The following is a 10,544-nucleotide window of genomic DNA, read 5'->3' on the forward strand; positions in this document are numbered from 1 at the left end:
GGATGATATAAAGGAAGGTAAGAAGTCAGAAATGAAGAGTCTAAGAACAGCAATAATGCATTATGAATTTTATTTCCTCATTTAAGTGGACAGGGAAAAAACAAAAACAAGCCCTGCCACAAACAAAACATCTTTGAACTTGACTCATCTGCATATTAACAGAAAAATAACTCAATTTTAACATTATCCATTACAGCCTGGGTATGACCCAACTCCCTGCTATTTCAGAAATAGTCATTAGGATTTAATATTGCTGTCTGTTGCATTGATAGCCTGAATATTTTAATACATAGGGGGAAATGATTCTGCAAGAGAAACTGCTTGAACATTCTATATTTAATTAATACTCAAGGGAAGCCATGAAAAAGAAAGAGAAAAAAACCCAACAACTCTGCAGTTGTCACATACTAATTTTAAACACTGTTTACCAAATTTACTTACATGTACTGCTCTAACCTCCCACTCGGTGTTTTGATAATAGCAGAGCAGTTCCAGGCAGAACAGATCCTTGGCTTCAAGAATTCAGTGTTAGCAGTAGGATACAAAGACTATATGGAAATGCTGCATTAAAATGCAGCTAAATGCTGTGGCTTTGAGCAGGCTTTCAGTTACACTTCTGTGCTCAAATAAATGTTAATGAGATCATGTGAAATGGCTTATAAACCATATAAAGTCAAGTTCATTGCTGTATAGCCAGAACTGACTCACAGTTGAACCTCTAACAGATTTTCAGAAACTATAAATCACATAAGAAGAGATAACCTATCTTTCTCCCTTAGAGCAGCTGATAGATTCAAACCACCAGTTTTTGAGCTGATAGCACAGCATTTTCCCTTCTAGGCTACCAGAGCTCCCTATATATACAGTTATGTTGCTAAATGCTGTCAAATCAAGTAAGACTCCTATCAGCTCTATGAACAACAAATCTGAACCCTGTCCTACCCTGTTCCATCCTCATCATTTCTGACACATTTGAGCCCATTTTTTCAATCACTGTGTCAGTCTAGCTGATAGAAGGTCTTCCTCTGTTTTGGTTGACCCGCTGCTCTTCCTAGCATGAGTGCATGCGTGATTCCTAGTTCTCTTCCTTCCCTAGCAAGAGTCTCTCCTAGCAATTTGCCCATAGTATATGAGATGAAGCTTTGCTGTCCTTGCCTACAGGGAGTACTCTGGCTGTACTTTTCCAAAGACTGATTTTTGGATGATATGTTTGTTCTTTGCATACCCCATAGGATATCTAGTATTCTTTTTTATATACAAAGGTATTTTATTTAAGTAAACAAGATACTGTAGTTGCAGCAGATTTTATAAAAGCATACAAAAAATCATATAATTTTAAGTTAAAGCTAAAGGCCTGTAGTTTATCGTCAGACACATCATTCAATAATCAAATCTTCTTTCTTCTCAGTTGGAGTTCACTAACATTGACATTTAAATTGCAAAATCATTAGTTTCCCTTTTAGTTCTCTTTCTTCTAGAGTTGCTCCTTTTCAGTCTCCAGTCTTTGTATTTTTGCTTCCAATCTTCTCCTTTGGTATAATTTGACTCCAGCAAATGCTAGGCAGGGTATTAATGTTTTTGCTGCCAAGATATACAGTAACACAGGCACGTGGTCAAGAACCTTCCATTTCATGATACAGCTGTTGTGTGTCCTTTGTGAACAGTGCAGTTCACTCACACAGGGAGGAGGCTTGGAGGTCAGACTTTGCTGTTTCTGATAAAAGACTACCCTCTCAGGGTCCCCTCTCCTGCCCTGGGCTGGCACACACACTGTTGCTTACACAGTTATATTTAGTATTCTTTTCCAATACCACAATTCAAAGACATTAATTCTTCTCCTGTCATCCCTATTCCTTGTCCAGCTCATAGACGCACAACAAGTGAATGAAAAGGTCATAGCTTGAGTCAAGCATACTTTAGTCTTCAGACTAACACTTTTGCTCCTCAGCAATTTAAAGAAGTCCCTGACAGTGGACTTGCTTAATGCAATACATCTCCTGATCTCCTCACTAATGACAAAGGGTGTTGACTGTGGAGACAAGTAGGATGAAAGTAATGTACAATTTCAATCTTTTTTCTCTATGTCATAATGTTGTTTTTCAGTACAGTGGTGAGAATTTTTGTCTTGATGTTGAGACGCAACCCATATTGAAGGCAGTATAATTTGATCTTTTTCAGTAGGCATTTCAAGTCCTCCTCACTGTCAGCAAACAAGGTTATGTCATTTGCATAGGGCAAGTTGCTGATGAGTCTCCTTCATATTCTGGTGCTACATTGTTCTTCACAGGGTCTAGCTTCTTGAATGATTTGTTCAGCAGACAGATTGAAGGTATGGAGAAAGTGTTCAATCTTGCTGTAAACCTTCAAATCATGCAATGTTCCCTTACAATGTTCAGAAAACAGCTTCCTAGACAAGATATAGGTTTCATATCAGCATAATTAAGTCTTTTGAGATTCACATTCTTCTCAATGTTAAGTCATGTTCTTAGCATCTACACAGTCAAATGATTTTGCCTAGTCAATAAAACACAAATATACATGTGTTCTTCTAGTAACCTCTTCTTTCAGCTAGGATCCACCTGAAATCAGCAATGACATCCTTTTCTAAGGACCCATAGCCTCTTCTAAATCCAACTTGATCTTCTGACAGTTCTCTTTAATTGTACTATTCTAGCCATTTTTGGAGTATCTTCAACAAAATTTTGCTGTTCTGAAAGAACTGGCAAAAAACAAGGCTCCAAGTATTGATGGCATAGTAATTGACATATTTCAACAAAGAGGCACTTCCCTGGATGTGCTCACCAAGTTGTGCCAAGAAATCTGAAGGATAACCACCTGGCCAACTGACTGGAAGAGAGCCATATTTAATCCCCTTCCAAAGAAAGATTATCCCACAACGTGTGGAAATTTATCAACAATATAATTAATATCACATGCAAGCAAGAGACTGATGAGAATGATAAAAAAAAATGACTGGAACAACATATCAAAAAAGAACTTTCAGTTGTGCAGGCTCAGTTTAGAAAAGGCTGCGCTACTAGGAATAGTATAATGTTAGATGGATCTTGGCTGAAATCAGAGAGTACCATGGGAAAGTCTGTCTGTATTTCATTGACTATGCAAAGGCATTTCACTGTGTGGATCACAACAAACTGTGGTTAATTCTGAGAAGAATGGGAATCCCAGGACACGAGATTGAAAAAAAAACAAGACAATAAGTGGATTAGAAGGAAGAAAAAACAACAGACCAAGAAAACAAAGAATCGAAAAAAATCAGGAAACGCCAAGACAAGGAAAGTATCCAGAATCCAGAAAAAGTAAAGCTTTAAGCAGAACAGAGCAGCCAGGAGACGGGGATCAATGACGAGAAAGGGCGCAGAAGCACAGGAGGAACAACCATCAAAACCAAGCGAAATACAGAAAGCAAAACCGAGCTCACGAAAACAGCAGAAAAGCAAGCACTAAAAGAAGAAAAGCAAGAACAACAGGCACAAAAAAGGATGGAAAAAAAAATCCCAAAAAAAAAAAAAAAGAAAAAAAAAACCCACACAATTGGCAGCATAATAAAGGATAAAAAAAAGACTGAAAAACCAAACAATCCAACCAACGTGCCACCACAAGGAACACTCGTGAAAACAGAACCAAGCAAAACAAAACAAAAAAACAAATGGGAATGGCTCAAGTCAGAAAACTCACCACAAGACTGAAGAGCAACAATGTAAGTCGACAGACCAAGACACACCAGACCCAAAATCGTGGCAATAACCTGCTATCAGCCACAAAACCAGACACATCACGAAACGTTAAAGAGCCCTATCGCTAAAAGAAATGAAAAACAAAAAAACGAAAAGAAAGCAACCCAACCCAGTAACAACACAAAAAGTCAACAGACCAGCAAAAAGCAAACGAGGAAAGGGCAGAAGAGAAAATAAAACCAAAATTCACGGGGGGGGCGAGGGGAAAATGGCCCAACCACAACAGACCGAAGTAAAAAGCCTCCAAAAAAAGGAGCAAAGAAAAATATCAAAGAACCCAGAAATAAAACCAACGGGAAAACACAAAAAAGAAACCAGAGAAAAACAAAAACGAGTGAAAGCCTCAGCCACACAAAATAACAAAGAGTCGAAACAACCCAAATAAAAATAAACAAACAAAAAAATAAAAAAAATGTAATAGAGAAAAACAACCCAACACCACCAACCACAAAAAAAAAACCAACTCATAAAAAAGAAAAAATGAGCAACCCTAAACAAAAACAGATGAGTGAAATAACGCCTACACCGAAGGAAAAAAAAGCAATAGAGACACTTTCGTAAAACGAAAATGACAAAAAGGACAAAAAAAAGCGGCTCCCCCCAAAACACAGGTGAGAAAAAGAGATGTAGAGATAAAAACAGATGTAGAGGGCCCCACACCCCAAAACACAAGAGTGACACTGTGAAAAAAGAGAAAAAGAGCAGAGCAGAGAGTAGCACCTCGCAGCAAGGACGGCAGCAGGACGACAACAGAGGGAAGAAGGGGGGGTGGGGTATAGTGGGAGAAGAACAAAAACTCTGTACTTAACTGGCTGCATAGTTAAAGAAAATCCTCCAAAATGGAAAAGGGAGGAGCTACTTAAAAATGGCTCTCTCAGCGACTTTTGTCTTACGCTTCTCTCAGGGAAAAACATTAGTTCTTCTCTAGTGTCACTCATGTACATTTTATAAGGAGTAAACACCTTGGTCCTGGTTAAACAGTGCTTTTGACAGCTCTGCCGGGAAGGGTTAGGACCAACTATAAATTAATGTGGGCTGTAAAATGTAGTGTGTTTCCTTCACTTCCTGTTTTTCCTGAGAAGAGAATAATAAATCTTTTATTCAAATGCAAGGTGTGGTATGGGTCTTTTCTAATGGACGCCTGTCTTCCCCCTGTTAAGCAAGCCTTTTAGGGAAGTCAGCTGAGGCGAATACATAAGTAAATGAATTGAAAGCCTAACCCCCAGTAGTGCTCTTTTGCCTTAGAGCTAAGGCCAGTCCCTTCCAAATAGAGCATTTCCTTCAAATTAGGATTGTGTTGTCAGTCACATATTTCACTTTTGTTTTCTGTACATTTTAATATTAAAATCCCTATCCAGGTTCTTAAGAACCAAATCTTGATACTATTCTGAGATAAAAAGAGTTCATGCAGCACTGTTTGATTTCTTGCTTCTAATGCTTCAGTGCCTTTATGCTGCTTTTATTCCTACTGTCTTGAAAGAATGGAATCACCATGGAAATGTGCAAATAGAAGGTTTGCATAGTGGTTTTACCCCTTGGGCACAAACTGCTGGTCATGGAAACAAGATTCTGTACCTTTGCTTTATAGAGTTTTTATATATTTGGAAGTGAATTTCTACTAAAACTTCTTTTTGGGAGGCTAACTACCAGAAGAAGGCAACTTTGTATCATTACTTTTTTACAAACATAGTTGTGTGTTACAAGTGCATGCCCAGGCAGAGGGTCAGAGGTCAGGTTGCACCAAACAAAATCTCCCAGCATTTCTTGGTAACATTTTAAGAATTTAAACTGGTAAATCACTAGACTAGTTTAACTTAGACTCTTTGAGACAACTAGGCATTTTCAGTTCCTGTTGTGACCAGTCAACTCTTGCTTCATGCTACTTCCTTTCAGAAAAATACTTAATAGTTGGACAGCTAGAGGGGTTTTGCAAAAAGTACCTTGCACAACTGGTGTGTACCATGGCTCAAGAAAGACAGTTCTGTCATGGCTCATTAATTCCTTGAGTTCAAGATGATCAGCTATATTTCTTTTACTTACCCTAGTAGTTCTTCCATTTGCTTGATCATTATAGAACTGTGTAATTCCTCCCAAGCTGTTGTAATGCTTTCCAGTTTAAGATTTGGAAAATGCTTTTTTAGTTTCAGTGTAATGTTCCTTGTAATTTTTGCAAGATACCCAAAGAATACAGCATTTTCCAGACTTTTGTAAGTTTTGCACTGTACCCATTTGTAAAACTTTACTAATATGGTTTGTACTCCTTTAAAAGTGTTCCCATGGCTTGACTGTTAATAAGAATTCTCATACATTTAAGTAAGCTGTGTCATTTTAATAAGACTCTCTTAGTTGTTGAGCCACTAACTAAAAACCTCATGTCCCTGCCAGTTTGAATCCTGTAATAGCCTTAAAAACCCAATGGAGGAGCGCTGTCAGCTGATAAACAGCTTGATGGCTTTAAATTTGAGTTTTTGTGTCTAGGCAGTCAGGTTTTCCAAGTTTCTTCCTTTCTAATATTACTTGGCAGTAGATTGTTTCTTTTGTATAATATGCAGTATTAGATGCTGGGATTTTCAAGATGGGATAGTTTCCCTGGAGAAATGCCATCAAAGTCAGGAATAGATTTTTTTTTTTTTTTTTAAAAAGACAAATGTTTAAATTTTAAATCAAATTCTGGATGTAAAGCTGCAAGAGATGGTGTTAGGTGCCATCGAATGACATGACTCAGCATGATCCTATGAATGGTCTGAACACTGTCCTATCCTGTGCCAGCCTCACTTCTTGACACACTCACGCACATTGGAGCAATCACCAGCCCACCTGGTTGACGGTCTTTCTTTCAATGATCTTCCACTTTTCCAAGCATGATACCCTTCTCCAAGGAATAGCCTCTCCTACTAACATGCCCAAAGAGAGAGATTACAGGCTATTTCAGGAGATTTGGGTATGAACTAGAGATGATGGTACAAAGGAATTTATAAATATAGTATGAAACAGTTATGACAAAATGCTTCAAAGTTTAATAAACAGTCAAAAGCAATTAGAATTCTGTATACAAAGTGCTATAGTAAAAGTATTACAAGCTAAGGGGTAGGATAGCAGGAGGACAGGATAATTCACAAAACATTTGAGATTGAACTTTAAAGGATGTGAAGGAGTGTTGGGATGAAAGTATGGCATGAAAGAACTGGGAGTGTGCCCTGTGAGCTCTGTAGATCCTTTTCTCATCATATTTTGCCTTCTATCCTTGCTGCCTTTCCCCTCATCATACTTGACCAGAGAACATTATTGTACCTTTCAATTTCTACTACAGGCTTTATATTTTAAAATACTAGGAGATCCAGAAAGATCATTGCCTCTGGTCTAAGTATAAGGTAGACACCCGGAAGTCATTACGCTTAAGCAGAACAGAATTCTCGCTGGATAATTGTGTAGGTGCTGAGTGGCAGCTCCCGCTCTCCCTAATCCTGTTTCTGTGGGAGACTCCATCACTGCTGTTCCCAGCGCCATGGCACAAACCAGTTTGTTCTGACTGCCCAGACTTCCCCATGGGCTGCATTCTTGCCCATGAGCTCATTGTTTTGGCTTCTCTGTTGTGTAAATTTGCAGCTAGTGCCAGAGGTCCCAGCCCGGGGCCCCCTAACTAGCTGGGGCTGCATTCCATTCAGAATTTCACCACCCCCACTTCATGTTCTCACCCTCATGTGGTCACATGTGTGTGTTTATTCAAGTTGGCCTGGGACAAGGTGTGCTGGAAAGAGAGCCAAGGAAGCAGACAGGGAGAAGAATGTTTAACTGCTGGATTTCATCCCAGAGTAGATGATTCCCCCCACCCCACTTTATTTAGATGATTTAAAAACACGCTCAATGCTGTACCCCTAAAAAGTCCAATTTTCTGTCTAGTAGGAAGAGCTAGTTTCAGAAGTTTTGCAACATACTTCTTAGTCTCTTATTGGGTGAGCTGTAACTGGGGTATTAAGATATGGGGGTGGCCCTCCCTAGGAAATACTGTTTTCATGATACTTTATTCCAGAAACCCCTTATCGTCAGATCTATCTTGCATTCCTTCCTTCCCTCTTCCTCCATGCCTGAGGTTGGCTGGAGCAGTTCCATCCACCTCCAGTCCTTGGTGGAAATGGGGGAGGGCAGGCTGCTGCAGGGGAGCAGCTGGGAGGTTTCACTGCTTTGTTAGTGTGATTTCCTGAGGGGAAGATATTTATGTCTTTGACTCTTGAAAACTCTGGTCTAAGGCAATGTGGGGCACACTGGAGGTGAAGGATAAACTTTTAGTGGTTGGTGACTCTTAAACACTGAAATTTTGAGTAGAGGGTCATCTAAAAAGAGGAAGACCCTGCCTGAGACTGCAGAGGAGGTGAAAATAGACACAGAGCCTGGCAGTGTTCCTTCTGTCCGTGGGGTGGCTGTGAGTCAGAACTGACTTAACGACACCTAACAACAACAACAACAAAGTTGGTTACCACTGTATTCGTGAGCAACTTACCCCTCCTCTTCAACATTAAAAAAAATGCAGACTGAGGCTGGTGGGAGGTGACATTTTTCATTTCTCAGAAAACCCTCAGGAGGCACAGTAGAGAAACAAAGAGGGGAACAACTTTGTGTCGAAATGAGTGTGTGTGTGTGTGAACTGAGGTTGCCTGTTTTCCACTCTAGGGAAGCTCCAGAGGAGCTTTTACTGGTGAGAGGACTGGTGAGCATGACACCCTCTTTCCTTAGCCTTTTCAGCTGGGTCTGGTTTGAAACAAGAGGCTTCTCTTCCTCATTCTGACTCGTGAAGGATATATCAGTGGTACTGAATGAAAGAAAAACTAATATAGATTAAGTTCCAGATACATTTTTAAAAAATAATCACCATTGTACTGCTCTTACTTACTGCACTCATTACCATAATATATGACTTTGAGTGCTAATCAAGTTTGAGGAGGAAAAAAAAACCTATGACTCAATTAGGAATGATGTGTTTGTATGAACAATGTACATTATATTATTTTCCAGACCCAGATATTGAGTGCATTTGAAAGCACTGTTTAACATCTTGAATTTTTAGGCTTAAGAATTAGGCAGTTTTTCTACAATGCTGAAAAATGGTAATAAGTGAAGCAAACAAAACCACTTGCAGCCATCCAGATTCTGGATCACCATGGCCTAAATTCCAGAACATTTTGACAGTAGAGTACAGGAGGGGAGGAAAGAATAATGGACCAAAGAAATTTAGGTAAAATTTAAAACCTGAGGTCTCTGGTTTTCATTTTCTCAGGAAGTAACCTATAGGTTTTATTAGCCATTTTCAAGTTGTTAAATTCCATTGGAGAAGTAACTAAGAATAAGACATCAGTAGGAAATATATTGAGTTTAAAGATTCTACTGCTGTATTTTGTACCTCTGCATTTTGAAGCCCAAAGGAGACAACAGGACTTGCCATGGCTGAACTGAGCCATAGTCCTGCCAGATGGGAAAAATCCCAGGAGTTGGCATACCACCCTCTGGTCTAATCTGTCCCACCACCTGTTTTTATATGGCCTGCAAGCTAAGAGTGGTTTTTACAGTTTTAAAGGGGGGTGGGGGAAGAATATTACTCAGGACATGAAGTGTATGAGTATGTGAAATTAAAATTTCAGTGTCATAAATAAAGTTCTCTGGTAGCTCTGATGGTATGTTGGGTGTTGGGCTTCTCTGGTGTTTCAAATCTGCCAGCAAGAGAAAGATGAGCAATCTCCTCCTCCATTGCATTTACAGCCTTGAAAAACCAATAGAGGGTCACTGTGAGCCAGAACTGATGTGACAGTGGTAAGTATTTTTCAATTGAAATAAAGTTTTCTTGAAATGCAGCCATGCCCATTTGTTTTCATATTATCTACATCTGCTGCCGCAGAGACTCTATGGCCTACAAAACTGAAAATATTTACTATTGGCCCTTTAGAGGTCAAGGTTGCCACACCCCAGTACTAGAGCTTAAAGAGTGTTGTTATGTCATAAAAGAGGTAACCAAGAATCAACAGTAAGGAGAGGAAGAAGCTGTAGATGAAACAGAGAAGGGGTGTCTTATTTGGGGGGCCAATTCTGAAACCTCCACGGGAATACAGTCAGATAGCTCCTTTTTCTGAGTTCCTCTTCCCCAAGTTTTCCAGCTTCACTCAACATTATCTAGGATCCTTATGATAGTCAAGCAAGGCTCATCTGAGTATACCACTACCTTCCCCATAACTGGGATCTTCCTGATACTGAATGCTTCCCTCCCCTGACCAGGAGCCTGGTGATGCCATGATTGAAGCACAGTGTCTGTAGCCAAAAGGTTGGTGGTTCACATATGCCACTCCTGGGAGAAAGATGTGACAGTCTGCTTTATTGCTGTGGAAACCCTATGGGAGCAATTCTGTCTTTTAGAGTCAAGAGTCAGGTGGCAACGAATTTAGTTTTGGGTTTTTCTCACCCGATTATGGAGGTTCTTCCCTAGGGCACTCAAGTGCTCTGGATCCTCTGGTCCCAGCCCCCCTTAAGCTGATGTGGCCGGTTTCCTGGGATCTCACTGCATGGCTCATGCTGGAGTCCCCTTTCTTTCACCCATGTTTAGTCTTCATTTCTTCCCTCCAATCCTTTATACTTTCAAACTTACACCCTGAAAGACGTTCATATTGGGTTTTTTTTCCAATCTCCTTGTCAAGGAGTTCAACATCAGATTCAGAATTTGTGCTGGTTAGTTTGAGGTTAGTCCAAACTGCTTATGTGTCTTGTTGACAGACTTAAGACTTAGGTACTTTCCTGGGGCTTTCTACT

At 39.8% G+C, this 10,544-nt stretch overlaps 1 pseudogene; it reads right to left on the reverse strand.

Moving 5' to 3' along the window:
- Positions 1 to 1,459: 1,459 nt before the first annotated feature.
- LOC102847859 lies at positions 1,460 to 1,633 on the reverse strand (annotated as a pseudogene).
- Positions 1,634 to 10,544: the final 8,911 nt, after the last annotated feature.

The sequence above is a fragment of the Elephantulus edwardii genome, unplaced genomic scaffold, assembly GCF_000299155.1.
Source record: "Elephantulus edwardii isolate Elephantulus edwardi_28Jun2011 unplaced genomic scaffold, EleEdw1.0 scaffold00384, whole genome shotgun sequence".
Taxonomy (NCBI): domain Eukaryota; kingdom Metazoa; phylum Chordata; class Mammalia; order Macroscelidea; family Macroscelididae; genus Elephantulus; species Elephantulus edwardii.